Source organism: Sceloporus undulatus, chromosome 2 (assembly GCF_019175285.1).
Source record: "Sceloporus undulatus isolate JIND9_A2432 ecotype Alabama chromosome 2, SceUnd_v1.1, whole genome shotgun sequence".
Lineage (NCBI taxonomy): Eukaryota > Metazoa > Chordata > Lepidosauria > Squamata > Phrynosomatidae > Sceloporus > Sceloporus undulatus.
Window position 1 is genome coordinate 7,157,898 of NC_056523.1, and position 15,064 is coordinate 7,172,961.

At 42.3% G+C, this 15,064-nt stretch overlaps 1 pseudogene; it reads left to right on the forward strand.

Moving 5' to 3' along the window:
- The window catches only part of LOC121923487, a 31,160-nt pseudogene extending 16,311 nt beyond the window's left edge, over positions 1–14,849 (forward strand).
- The last annotated feature ends 215 nt before the right edge of the window (positions 14,850–15,064 follow it).

Below are 15,064 nucleotides of genomic sequence, written 5' to 3' on the forward strand. Positions count from 1 at the left end.
TTTTTTGTGATTTCCTGCATGGCAGTGGTTGGACTGGATGGTCCTTGTGGTCTCTTCAACTCTCTGTTTCTCTGATTCTGTGATTAGAAAGTTGGGCCAAAACTACTGTAATTAGGCATAAAAAATTAGATGCATAGATATAGGATGGGGATATGTGGCTTAATAAGAGTACATGTGAAAAGAATCTAGGAGTCTTAGTAGACCACAAGCTGAACATGAGTCAGTGTGATGCAGCAGCCAAGAAAGCCAAAGTGATTTTTGGTTGCATCAACAGGTATATAGTGTCTAAATCAAGGGAAGTAGTAGTACTTGTGTATTATACTTTGATCAGGCCTTACCTGGAATACTGTGTCCAGTTCTGGCCACTACTGTTCAGAAAGGATTTAAGTGGGCTTTTTACTCACACACCCCACACCCCCGCAAACTGAATTGACTGCAGTTGGGGCAAGTGTGAACTTCATGGAAATAAACTGGTTCCACACAAGTTTATTTCCATAGTGTGAATGAGGCCTGTGAAAACAAAATTGTGTCATGGAATGCGAGAAGTTTTATGAAAAGATGTTTAAAGATTGAAATTTGCTATGTAAGATTAATTCATCTGAGAAATATTCATGGTACGATCATGGTGATATACAGTTCCCTTCTATGCCTACCTAAATTTTTGTATGAGTTCTGCCAGTGAATAATAATTGTTAGCTCAATATGTTCATGCAATAAAACTTGTTCTCGTCTTACTTTTTCATGAATACAGAATATTACATTACTCCATTGTGTTTTTGCCATCCCTGTGTTTTTGTCTCAAGGAAATATGGTCAGCCTAGCGCTGGAGGGCCTACAAACAACTGTTCTCTCTAGGAATGTCTAGGGCCTCCAGCTCAGCTCCTGGTGAAAGGTGGCCATAGAGCCATGCCAGAGAACTTGAAGATTCCTGGAGAGAACATAGTGAATAATCAAATGTGCAAAACTCAAAACCACAAATGTGGGTGGTTAACTGTATTCCTTGCCTTAAAAAACCTAAGAAATTCATTGGGTTGCCATAAGGTGACAGGAGACTTGACACACACACATTTGTTGTGTGCCTTCAAGTCATGTCCGAACCTATCATGGGGTTTTCTTAGCACTGTTTGTTCAGAAGTTTCCTATTGCCTTTCCCTGAGGCCGAGAGACTGCAATTTGCCCAAGAACACTGAGTGGGTTTCATGGGGGAATCAAATCCTGGTCTCCAGAGTCATAGTCCAACACTCAAAACACTACACTGCTGGCTCTCACACACATTACTGTACAGTTGGGCCTCAGTATCCACGGGAGATCTGTTCTGGATCCATCAATGGATACCCAAATCCGCAAATGCTCAAGTCCCAGTAGTGTCACTGAAGGGGTGCGGACAGCACCGGGTGACACTCCAGAAGGGGAACTGACACAACAGAAGAGGGGCTGACATCTGATTGGTCCCCCCCCCCCATGGGGCCTTTCCAGGGCCTTGGGCCTGCTCTCTCGGCCACTGTGCGCTGTGGGGCTTTCTGGGCTGTTGGGGGAGCGCAGAGCCTGCTCTTGGATGCTGCAGGGCTTTGTGGGCTGCCAGGGGAGCACTGGATCGGGGCTGCAGCAAACGCATGCCACGTCTCCAATCTGGCGAGTTGCTGGGTGCAAAAGAAGCGGCAAAATGCTGCTCCTTTTAGAACTGGCAAAAAGCTGCCCTTGCCAGCATTTTTGCTGTTTCTTTGGTACAGCATGTATAAATGCTGTGCTGCTGAAATGGCATGATGGCACCCACAATCTGGTTGAGTGGGTGGCATGACGCCAGAATAGGGGCAGAGTTGGGGCAGACCGTGTGGTCGCCATGCCCCCACTCCAACCCTTAGTGCTGGTCTATATAGCCCGTAAGTTAATTTGGACACTTCTTCTGGAGTTCTTTGTGTTTGGAACCATTATATAAGGGTGGAAATCTGGCTTTCTGTTACTGGAGCCTTCTTGCTGCTTCCTATTGAGTTAAATAAATTTCACCATTGAATACAATTTCCCTCTTGGGGCCTCCTACAATTTAGGTAACATGGGCAATTGGTTCTGTTGTTGAACTGCTCTTACTGTCAAGAAATTCCTTCTAATGTTCTATTGAAATGTCCCCTCCTGTAACTTAAAACCAATAGACATGGTCTTACCCTCTGGCCAACAGAGAAAAAAATCTGCCCCCTCCTTTTTTGACAGCCCTTTGGGGTATTTAAAGAGTGCAGTCTTCTTACCCCTCCTCTTCACCCAACTGAACATCCTTCAACTTTTTCCTCCTGTGTTTTGTTCTCCGTATCTCATATCATCCTTGTTGCCTTTCTCTGAACCCACTTGTCCATATCTTTCTTAAAATGAGGCACCCACAAATGAACACAATAGTGCAGCTGATACCTATGGTGGAATTATTACTTCCTTAAGAAACTATGCTTCTATTAGTGCAGGCTAAAATAGTGTTTGCCTTCTTTGCTGCAGGCTAAAATAGTGTTTGCCTTCTTTGCTGCAGCATCACATTGCTATGTTCTGTTCAATTTATGATCAACAATAATCCCGAAGTCCTTTTTACTTTAAAAAGATCTAGCCTTTAGGGTAAATAAAGAGTGCCGTCCTCTCACCCCTCACTCTTCTTCTCTCCACCAAGATGAACATGCCTGGTTTCTTCAACCTTTGCCTCATATGTTTTGTTTGTATATAAATCCTAAAGAGTTGTGTAATGTGCCTCTATGTTCTCCTGTTTTTATTCAGTTTCACTGAAATTCCTTTTCTCTAGTCAGTGTTTCACTACTTTCTAGTCCCAATTTGTGCTTTTGGTTAATGGGTTCACTTTAGGGTCGCCATAAGTCGGAAACAACTTGAAGGCACACAACCACAAAGTGTTGCTTTAGCAAGGTCCCTTTTCACACAACAGAATTATAGCCCCTTGAACTCACTTTAACTATCATGGTTGCATCCTATGGAATCGTGGAGTGTGCAGTTTGTTCTGGCACCAGAGTGCTGTGACAGAGGCTAAATAGCACAAAACTACAACTCCCAGAATTCCATGACATGGAGCCATGGCAGTTAAAGCAATCTCCAGCTGCATTAATTCTGCAGTACAGATGCAGAATTTGTTTTCTTTTTAATGGCCTTGCTTTCCATTCTAATTATCTATGGATCAAGGCAAGTACTGTACTTTAACTCTTATTAAAGAAAGGAACCATACTCTGGTGAAAGGCAAGAGCGTAGAATTAATTCACTGCTTTAACTGGCATGGCTCTATCCTATGGGATCCTGAGATTTGTAGTTTGTTGTGGCACCAGAAAGCACTGGCAGAGATGCCTAGATGCCTCACAAAACTACAAATCCCAGAATTCCCTAGCATGGAGCCATGGCAGTTAAAGCAGCTTCAAACTCCATCAATTCTGCAGTGCAGTTTGACACTGCTTTAACTGCAGTGGCGCCGTCCTAAGGAATTCTAGGTTTTATGGTTTGTTTTGGCACCAGAGTGCTCTAGCAGAGAAGGTTAGATGCCTCACCAAACTATCAGTCCCAGGATTCCATAACATGGAGCATGGCAGTTAAAGTGGCATCAAACTATAGCAATTCTGCAATGCAATTTACACCACTTTAACTACTATGACTCCATCCTAAGGAATCCTGGGATTTGTCATGGCACCAAAGCATTCTGGCAGAGAAGACTAAATATCTCACAAAACTATAAATTCCATAGCAAGAAACTACGGCATTCAAAGTGGCATTAAACTATTGTACATCAATGCTGCAGTGCAGTTTAGCACTGCTTTAACTGACATGGCTCTATCCTATGAAATCCTGGGATTTGTCATTTGTTGTGGCACCAGAGCTCACTGACAGAGAAGGCTAAATATCTCACAAACCTACAGATCCCATGATTCCATAGCATGGAGCCACGTCAGTTAAAGCAGCATCAAACTGTCAATTCTGCAATGCACTTTGATACTGGAGTCATGACTCCATCCTAAGGAATCCAGGGATTTGTCATTTGTTGTGGCACCAAAGCACTCTGGCAGAGAAGGCTAAATGTCTCACAAAACTACAAATCCCAGCATTCCATATCATTAAGCCATGGCTGTTAAAGCAGGGTGACCAGATATCATCCAAACCAAACTGCAAAGGAGGACAAGGCACCACAAAATGTTGGGCATTCAAGACAAAATAAAAACTAAAAACACTTATATAATTGTCAAATCATGTTTCTTAAGTCATGCTGAAAGTTAATTCTGCAGTGCAGATGTAGCCTCTGAGATTATTCCTGCTCTACGTGTGATACGCAATGCACTTGCTGTCAGGCCCAGAGTGATCATCCGTTCAGCCTGCTCATGGTTAAACTAAAGAAGATTCAATCCTAGAGAGTAAAAAGGGACTATAGTCCCAACCAGGCTCTGCCTCTTCCGGCAATCTGTCTTCTTGGTGACACTTTCCATAGAAAGGAGGAAGTGGCTGCAAGGAGAAGGAGAGGGATTTGGAAGAGCCAGAGAAGGTGGCTCTTGCTTTCCAGAGAAGGAATGTGAGTTGATCATGCCTCTCTGCTCAGCCCCACTTTCTGTGTCCAGGGGGATGGGGAAGAGGAGGCCTTGCTTTTGTCTTTCCTGCCCTTGGCAGGCTGAGATCCCCTCTCTGCCTTTGGGTGGTGGAGGAGGAGGAGATCCAGAGAGAGATGCACTTGGAACAAGGTTGGAAAAGCTAGAACAGCTGATGGGAGAAACCTCCCAAGAAAAAGATGAGAGGCAGTGGCAACAGTAGCATGAACCTCCCAGCTGACTCTGAAGGAGGAAAGGGTGCTATCTTTCTCTTGGTCAGCAAAATCATGGAAGCCTAGAGTTGGAAGATACCCCCAAGGGCCATCCAGTCCAACCCCATTTTGCCAGAGAAGAATATACCTCAAAAGCCATCCCAACAGATGGACACCCAGCCTCTATTAGTTCAGTATCACAGAATCAAGTTTATCACATAATAGGACAAATCCTGTGCAGAACCTAAATTTAAACTGAAAACAACCCACATTTGTGGGTTGTTTTTCAGACGATGTTCAGGGTTAACCTGACTGGAAAGTTGAAAAAAACCACATTTGTGGGATTTTTTTCAGACCATGTTTGCATGAAAGAGAAATAACGTGAAAATAACCCAAATGCAAAGTCATTAAAACCAGCTCCTTTTTACTAAATTCCAAAATTACAAAGGAGCTTTTAGCTTGAGTTACTTTCACGTAATTTCTCTTTCACACCAATGCATCTGACAAATGACAGCTGGATTTTAAAATCCCATTTCTGCACGGGATTTTTCCAATTCACCTTCTGTGTGATAAACTCCTGGAGTTGGAAGAGACCACAAGGGCCATCCAGTCCAACCCCTTGCCATGCAGGAACTCTCAATTAAAGCACCCCCTGTGACAGATGGCTATCCAGCCTCTGTTTAAAGACCTCCAGAGAAGGAGAGCCCGCCACTCTCCGAGGGAGTGTGTTCCACTGTCAAACAGCTCTTACTGTCAAAATAATTGAATCCTAGAGTTGGAAGAGTTCTCCAAGAGCCATCCAGTCCAACCCCATTTTGCCAGTCACAAAGACACTGTCAAAACAGATGGCCATCCAGCCTCTGTTAGTTCAGTAGTTGTCTTAGAGATCTTTGCCTCCTGTTGCAGGCTGAGCCCTAACTGAGTACATGTTTTACAAGATGTAAAGAATGATATGAAGGAAATAAGCAGGTCTGTGCAAAGTAAAAAAATGTTGTGTGTTTGTGTAAGATGTAACCGCTTACCAGCTAGTTCTGGGCAGGGAGCCAGATAACCTGAACCAAAGGAGTGAAGAGTGCAAAGAGATCTTGAAATACACACACACACACACACACACACACACACACACACCAGTATATAAAATTACAAATTATAAAAATGTATTTATGAACACACACACACACATAAACCCTCTCTTTGGTGAAGAACTTAGAGTGTGTCTACGCTGTAGAAATTATGCACTTTGACACCTCTTTTAGGTACTGTTGCTTTTCCTACGGAATCCTGGGACTGGTAGCTTCATAAGGTCTTGAGACTTCTCTGCCATAATGTTGGTGCCACACAAAACTACAAATCCCAGGATTTTGTAGGATAGAGCCACGGCAGTTAAAGTGGTGTCAAAATGTATTATTTCTAAAGTATTGAAGTTCCTCACCAAAGAGAATTTTGTGTGTGTGTGTGTGTGTGTGTGTGTGTGATCATAATTTTTTATAATAAAATAGCCTGCAAGATTATTAAGCTGTTTACTCATTCTCCTATGTTAACAAATCATGAAAGCCCAATGCTTTCAGTGCTTAAGTGGAGCATTGATGTTAACTCTGGCCTGTTACAGACTGACAAAATAAAGCTGCTTCAGGTCTCTTTGGAGGTATGCTATTTAAATGATGCATGCATCCTAAGTATCTGGAAGCTGCACCATAAGCTGCACTCTGGTGCTTATGAATGGAGTGTGGCTTTGGTGCGACCTCCGGAATTTTAGGACCCATGCATCATTTAAATAGCATACCTCCAAAGAGACCCGAAGCAGCTTTATTTTGGCAGTCTGTAACAGGCCACCGTCTATTTGGACTGTACTCCTGGTTGCAAGTTGGGGGCCCAGGAAGACACAAGGTGCACATCTGGCAAAAAAAAACACCCTAAATCCTTCAGAGGCTGCCTCTACATTGCAGAACAGATGTAGTTTGACGCCGCTTAACTACTATGGGTCAAAGCTATGGAATTCATTGATTTGTAGTTTTCTGAGCTATTTAGTCTTCTCTCAGAGCTCTGGTGCCCTGACAACTGCAAATCCCAGTATTCCATAGGATGGAGCCAGGACAGTTAAAGCAGTGTCAAACTTCACTTCTGCAGTGTGGCAGCAGCCAGAGATGTGAGTAGGGAACCATGCCTGTTTCACTACCAGATGTATAATTTAATATCCATGTTAAAAGGGGGAAGTGGGAGGTATGAGCAGGGAAAGGCAAAGAGAGAAGGAGTTGTTTGGAAAAGAGCCACGGGAAGGAAAACTGCATTGTGGGAGGTTTTTGCTCAGTCTGGAGCAATGTTCTGAGTTAAATGTCATGGTAAAAAAATTCCTTAGCATTTTAACATTTCAAATTTCCTTAAAATTTAAAATATTCGTAGTAGCTCATTTGCTGATCGCCTTGGTTTCTTTTGTAAGATTTTGTCATTTTGCCTGTTGATTGACATAAGGTAAAATCGAGGAGGAAAAGGATCTTCTCCAGCCACCTGGGAGGACCTGTGACCATTTGGTCTATAGGAGCAAAGGCAAATTCTGGGATGGGACCATGCAGAAGAAGCTGGCTGAGGACATGCTCCTTTCAGACATACATCCACAGCCTTTCAGGGAGATCCACTATGATGAGGCAGAAGGCCCTCGAAAGTTTTGCAGCAAATTCCACACACTTTGCCGGGCTTGGCTGAAGCCAGAGAGACACACAAAAGCCCAGATGCTGGACCTGGTAATCCTGAAGCAGTTCCTGACCATCATGCCCCCAGACATAGAGAGATGGGTGAGAGAATGTGGAGCAGAGACCACTTCCCAGGCGGTGGCTCTGGCTGAAGGTTTCCTCCTGAGTCGGTCAGAAGAGATCAAGGAAGAAAAGCAGCAGGTGAGGAAGATCTTAGTACTTTTGAATCATAGAATCATAGAATGATTTCTGACTTACAGTAACGCTTGTGCCATACTGGTTTATGTTGGACTATGACTGGAGACCAGGGTCCAACAAGAGAAACACGGGATTATGGCTCTGGGGACCAGGGTTTGAATCCTGGCTCAGCCATGTAAACCCACTGAGTGACCTTGGGCAAGTCACATTCTCTCAGTCTCAGAGCCTTAGAGGATGGCAGTGGCAAACTCCCTCTGAACAAACTTGACAAGAAAACTCCATGATAGATTGCCTTAAGTTGGAAACAACTTGAAGGGCACACACTAACAAACAACAACTGGGGTTCAAAAGACTAGGTTTCAAATCCTAGTCCAAATCCCAAATGAATTCCATTTTTGGAGAAAGTTGGGATATAAATCCCATAAATAAATAAGTAAATAAACTCCCCACTTGGCTGTGAAAACTGAAATTGAAATACCATCCTGTGTTGTGTGTGTTCTGTGCCCTTGAGTCATGGTGGTCCTAAGGCCATCATGGGGTTTTCTTGGCAAGATTTGTTGAGAGCAGGTTTGCCATTGCCCTCCTCTCAGACTGAGAGAGTGTGACTTGTCTAGGGTCACCCAGTGGGTTGTCGTGGCGAGTGGGAATCAAACCCTGGTCTCCAGAGTCATAATCCAGCATTCAAACCATTATGCCACAATGTCTTATACACAAACAGTAAAGATCCAGGAATCATCTCCCCTTTCCAATATGTTAGCTTTGACTCCACCCCAATTCTTGTCCTACACAATTTTTTCCTCGCCTTTCTCTTGTTGCAAACCTCTATGTTCATTCTCTTCCAGGGGCTGTTGGCAGAAGAGGCCTCCGAAGCAGAGAAGCCTCTCTCAGATGCCAAACAGAGTGCACACACCAGGTGGACCCTAAAGGAGGACAACAGAGAAGGTAGCTCTTGTGGTAAGGAGGAAAGAGCCCTTTCCTTTTCAGTGCCTCTACATTTTGCAGACTGGACTTATGTTACCATGCATTGGGAGGAGCTGGTCTCAAACAAATGCCCCATTGAAATAATGGAAGGATTTATATTGCCCAAATAGCAATCTGGAGAATCTGGTATCATAGAGAGAGGTGATGTTGGACACATACAGGACACATACAGGATGCAGCGCTCCTCTGACGCTGCATCCACATGATGCAGCACCAAAGATGTGTGATAAAGCTGCGGCACTGCAGCTATCGCACCCTTTGCAGGGTGCAAAGCGGAACTGTTTCTGGTGGCTCCTTTTTGTACCCTGCAAAGGCCAGATCGGGGCTGCGGTGTGTGGCTGCCACGACCCTGATCTGGCTGTAAAAGGGGCGGCTGGAGGCCACCCCTAAGGGGCTGTCTGCACAGCCCCTTGGAGGCCCTAATTCCTCATCTTCTTTTTCCTCCTCCTCTTCCTCCCAAACATTTTTATGTGTAAAATCTACACATGCATTGAGTTAAATATTGAATTTCACAGTGACATATTCAAGACTTTTAGTCCAAGTCGAGTCTCAGGTCTTTGCAAGATACATTCAAGTCAAGTCTCAAGTCTGGGAGCCTATTTGTAACATGGGGAATATTTCCTGGAGAGAAACATCAAACACAATAGGAATGGGCTTGAGGTGACGGTTAAGGTCTGCTCAGCAGGCTCTCCTACACTGGTGCTGGTCATGTAGACAGTGACAAGTTTGCCTTAGGGTTGCCATAAGTCGGAAACGACTTGACGGCACACCACCAACACGCCAAATTTTCAGTTACTCTGAGTTTATCAAAACTGGTTCTGTTTATGCCATTCTACAAACATATTGATCAGAAACAGAGATTTTTCTAAGGATGTTTCCTTCTGACTTTTGTGCCCCTTACAGGAGATGGAAGAAGCACACAGCCAATACATAATAGCCCCTCCAGAACAACTTCTATGAGTCTGGATCAGGTAAGAGAAAGAAGCCCTGGAGGGTTGAGAAGGGGAAGACTGGTTGTCCTGGAGCCTTGGTCATTTTCCAGGTCTGACAGAACTTCTCTCTTTTCCTTTGTGTCCTCTACACTCGTCCCATAAAGTGTCTGAAAATGCCTTATGTGCAGACATAAATTTGTTGATTTATGGCTTCACAAAGGAATTTATCACATGACCACTATTCTCCCTATTAAAGGGAGAGGGGGAGAGAGAGACACTGATACCCTGATAGCACTGCCCAATCTCATGACTACAACAAGAGGAACATATTACACCTGAACACTACACCAGTGCTGTTGGGAACATATAGGTGAGTTTTCTCTGTCAGTGCTAAGGTGTGGTCTAACAATGCTTTGAGGACAAGGCAGCAACAAGACAGATAGAGCTTTGTGTGATGGGTATTGCCAAAAGTGCTATTTCCCAACTTTTATGCTGATTTAAAAGCCACATTTGATAAAATCAGTAGTTTCCTTTATTAAGGCTAGAATTCAAAAATATAGTTGTGCAAGTCTGTAGAATCAGGATGTAGAGAGATCTTGTAGTGCCTTTGAGACTACCTGAAAGAAAGAAGTTGGCAGCATGAGCTTTTGTAGACTTCAGTCTACTTCCTTCTATGCATTTAGGGTCTAAATGCATCTGAGGAAATAAACTGTAGTCTACGAAAGCCCATGCTGCCAACTTCTTTCAGTTAGTTTCAAATGTGCTAAAAAAATCTCAAAATTCTTATTAAGGCTAGTATTTTTCGCTTACAGATAATATGTCTTTCTTCAGGTGACCTTTCAGGAGGTAGCTGTGGATTTCAGCGAGGAGGAGTGGGCCCTACTGGATCCAGACCAAAGGGCCCTTCATAGAGAAGTGATGGAGGAGAATTTTGTGATGGTGTCCTCTCTGGGTAAGGTTCCTTCTTTCTCCTTGTTCATCAGATTGGTTTACAAGTGTTAAAAAGCCACTGTAGACTTTCCCAAGTTGGGTGGTTTCTAGAATCAGGCTCAGATGTGCTTTAAGTAGAGACCACTGGGTGGAGTACCCCTTCCCACCCCAAAAACAGGTGTCTGTCCCCCACCATCCACCCAAAAGGCCTGTTTTGCCTCCACCAACATCTGTTATGGTTGTGTTCAGTCATTTAGTCTTTTAAGGAAAGTGAGGAGCTAAAATGTGAGACACTCTATCTGCTTGCCAGGAGCAGACAGATTTTCCTTTCTTACTCCCATTGACACTTCTAGGTCCTCTGTTTTGAGTTGTCCAAAGGTTCAGAATTTGTTCAGAACATAATTTTATATTTAGACTTGTATCCTATTTCCAATGTAACTCATTATGTAAGTATATACGAATGCAGGTATTCCAAAATCCAAAAAAATAAAAAAATATAAATAAATCTGAAATCCAAAACACTTCTGGTACCAAGCATTTCGGATAAGGTGTACTCACACTGTACATTGTCTGCTGAAATTCATTGATTTTCTTCTAAATTGTGCTATTGTGCCTTCCTCTCTGATTTCAGGCTTATCTGCTGTCAAACAAATCTTTAATTGCACTTGTTAAGAGCTGGATATCATTACTGGTTAAATTTTCTGGAGTAAATACAAGAACCTAATTTCTTTCCTTCAGCTTTCCCTCCGTATACTGTAGGACTGCAACCCTTATAACCTCTTAGTATTGGCTTGTGAGTTTTGCAATCCAAAGACATCTGGAAAGCCACATGTGGCCCACCCATTCTCTTGAAAATAGCTGCAGCAGATGTGTTAGTAACACTGCTCCTGGAAAAGCTTGCTCAGAATCAGAAATATATCAGAGAGCCCTGCCTAGGTTTATGATTTAAAAGAAACAACAAAAAAGGATATGATGCGGTTGAAAGAGTAAAAAGAAATTTGTCCTCCAGTTGTTAAGGCTGTCAGAACTTGAGTGTCCCTTATCCAAAATGCTTGGGACCAGATGTGTATTGAGTTTTGGATTTTTTCAGATTTTAGAATATTTGCCTACACATAATGAGATGTCTTGGAAAGTTATTTATTTATTTATTTATTTATTTATTTTAGTTCTATGCTGCCTTTCTCCCAGAAAGGGAGCCAAGGCAGCTCCCAAATAAATCCAAAATTTTGGAGATGAGCCCCAATCTAAACATGGGATTCATTTATGTTTAGCATCCACCTTATAAACATAGCCTCAAGGTCGTTTTATAGACAATATTTTTAATGATTTTGTGAATGAAACCAAAGTTTGTGTACACTGAACCACTACAAAGCAAAAGTGTCATTATCTCAGTGCTAAAACACACTGCATAAATAATGTAGTAATTTGAAACCGCTTTAACTGCCCTGGCTCAATGCTAGTGAATTCAGGGATTTGCAGTTTTCTTAGATATTTAGCCTTCTCTGTCAGAGATCTCCAGATTGTTCTTCAGTGTGGATTGGACCTCAGACACCCATGTGGACAATTTTGGAATGTTTTGGATTTTGGAATTCCAGATAACAGAGATTCAGGAGCAGATATCTCAGGAGGACCAAGGAAGAGGCTCAGATGAAAAGAACTCATAATGCATGTTATTCCTTTGATTTGAGTGTCTGTTTCTCCCTGACTTGAGCAATAACCATTTGTTTCTGTCCTTTCAAGGTGGAGGTGAACAAGAAAATGATGAAGGAGAACCAAATGGGTCCTTTCTTCAAAGAACTAACTGCAAAGAGAAGGAAAGGCAGAGGACAAAAACTGACCCTCAGAAGAAGAGGAGGAACAAAGCTCCTGCTTCTCAGAGTGAGAACATCCATGGGTTCTCAGCCCAGGAAATAACACAGATGGGAGAGGAAAGGAGTGAATGTACTCAAACAGGGAAGAAATTGATCAGAGATGGTGAATGTGGAAAAACTTGTTTGACTTCCCATGAAAGAATAAAAAGAAAAGAAAAAACATTTAAGTGCTTGTCGTGTGGAAAGAGTTTCAGCTGGAAGAAAAACCTCACACTTCATGAAGCAGTTCACACAGGAGAAAAAAGCTTTAAATGCTCAGATTGTGGAAAGGGCTTCATTCAGAAGACACAGCTAGTTTCTCATCAAGCAACGCATACTGGTGAGAAACCATATAAATGCTTGGAGTGTGGGAAAAGCTTCCCTCGTAAGACCACACTCACTTGTCATCAAGCAGCTCACAGAGGGGAGAAACCATTTAAATGCTTGGAGTGTGGAAAATGCTTCAGTTGGAGGATTCCCTTTTCTCACCAAGCAACCCACACAGGGGAGAAACCCTTCAAATGCGCCGAATGTGGCAAAAGTTTCAGTCGGAAGGCAAACCTTGTTTGTCACCAGAGAACTCATACAGGGGAGAAACCATTTAAATGCCTGCAATGTGGAAAGAGTTTCAGGTGGGAGAGGAGTCTCACGCGTCATCATACAAGTCACACGGGTGAGAAACCGTTTCAGTGCTTGGAGTGTGGGAAGAACTTCAGCCAGAAGATTTACCTTATTTCTCATCAAACTGTCCATTTAGGGGATAAGCCATTTCAGTGCTTGGAGTGTGGGAAAAGTTTTAGTTGGAAGAGAAGCCTCGTTTGTCATCAAACAATCCATAAAGAGGAGAAACCCTTTAAATGCTTGGAATGTGGAAAGACCTTCAGTCGGAAAAGATACCTCACTCGTCATCATGAAGTTCACCGAGAAGAGAAACCATTTAAGTGTTTAGATTGTGGAAAGGACTTCATTCGAAAGATATACCTTGTTCATCACCAAGCAATACATACAGGAGCAAAACCTTTTAAATGCTTAGAGTGTGGAAAGTGTTTCATTCAGAAGACACAGCTGCTTTCTCATCAGATGTCTCACACTTGGGAGAAACCTTTTAAATGCTTGGAATGTGGGAAAGGCTTCAGTCGGAAGACATACCTCCTTCGCCATCAAGCAGCTCACACAGGAGAGAAACCATTTAAATGTTTGGAGTGTGGAAAAAGTTTCTCAGACAAGCCGTACTTCATTCATCATCAAGCAGTGCACACAGGCGTTAAGCCCTTTAAATGCTTGGAGTGTGGAAAGGAGTTCAACTGGAAGACACAGCTCACTCGTCATCAAGTAACTCATGCAGATGGGAAGCCATAGAGGGAAGAAAACCACGTCTTTACCATCAAACAATACCCAGAGAATGAAAATGTTTCAGTCAAGATGTAATACAAGTTGAGCAACCCTAATCCAAAAACCTGAAATCTAAAATGTTCTAAACTCTGAAATGATTTTAAGGGGTGGCTGAAACAGTGACACCTTTTCTTTCTGATGGTTCAGGGTACACAAACTTTATTTCATGCGCAAAATTATTTAAAATATTGTATAAAATAACCTTTAAGCTATTTGTATCAGTTATATATGAAACATAAATGGATTTCGTATTTAGACTTGGGTCACATCTCCAAGTTTTCTCATTATGAATATGCAAATATTCCAAAATCTGAAATCTGAAACACTTCTCTTTCCAAGCATTTCAGATAAGGGAGACTCAATCTGTAATAAGTTGCAACAGATATCTCAAGAAATCACAAACATATAAAGTCTGGAGTCAAACCAGAGAGCTGGCAGGATAAAGGGAATATGTGGTATATCAAGCCCTAACACCAGAAACAATGTGGAGAAATAAGAATTGGAGGAGTGGCACAGAAAAGTTAAGGAAAACTGGAATTATACATGAATGGGGTGTTCCCTTTAAAACTGAACAGTTTAATTCCATTTTAATGTTCACCTTTTGTATGTACTTTGATGTATTGTATTTTTAGGTTGTAAGCTGCCTTGTGTCCCAGTTTTGGGAATAATAATAATAATCATCATTTGACTAAGGCAAATAAACTGGTTCCCACAATAAAGAAAACGCTGATTGAACTTTTGTGAGAAGTTAGAAATAAAGATTCCAGACAATGTTGGAGTAATAAAGCAGGAATGGAGGGAGGAGCTAACTCAGTGTATTCCTGAAAACTGGTGAGTGATGAAAACAAGAAGCTGAACTGAAAGGATAAATGATACCTGGAATGACTGGATATAATGCAATATAATGTTCCCATCTATCCTATTATTAGTACAAGAAGCAAAACTTAAGAAATGGCAGAAAACTCTTTGAGAAATATATAGTGGGGGAACTCATTAGTAACACCCAGGAGTTTATCACACGAGACGGATCCTGTTCAGAAACTGAATTTAAACTGGAAAAAAACCTGCAAAAGCAGTTAGATTTTCAGACGACGTTGGTTGCTGTCTCCTATTTTTAGAAATAAATAACGTTATCATCAAAATCTTGTCCATTTCATTTTTGACAGATGCATCTGCAGTATAATGCTTCGTGTGTCCTCGATGTTTCAGGCGACTTATTTTTTCTCACTCGTTCCTGTATTTTTCTAATTAGATGTATTTGGTGTACTCCCCTTTCAACACATCCCCCCCCCCCTTTACTAGTAAGGTACTTTCTCACCCCATCCCCCTCGCCTCTTTCCC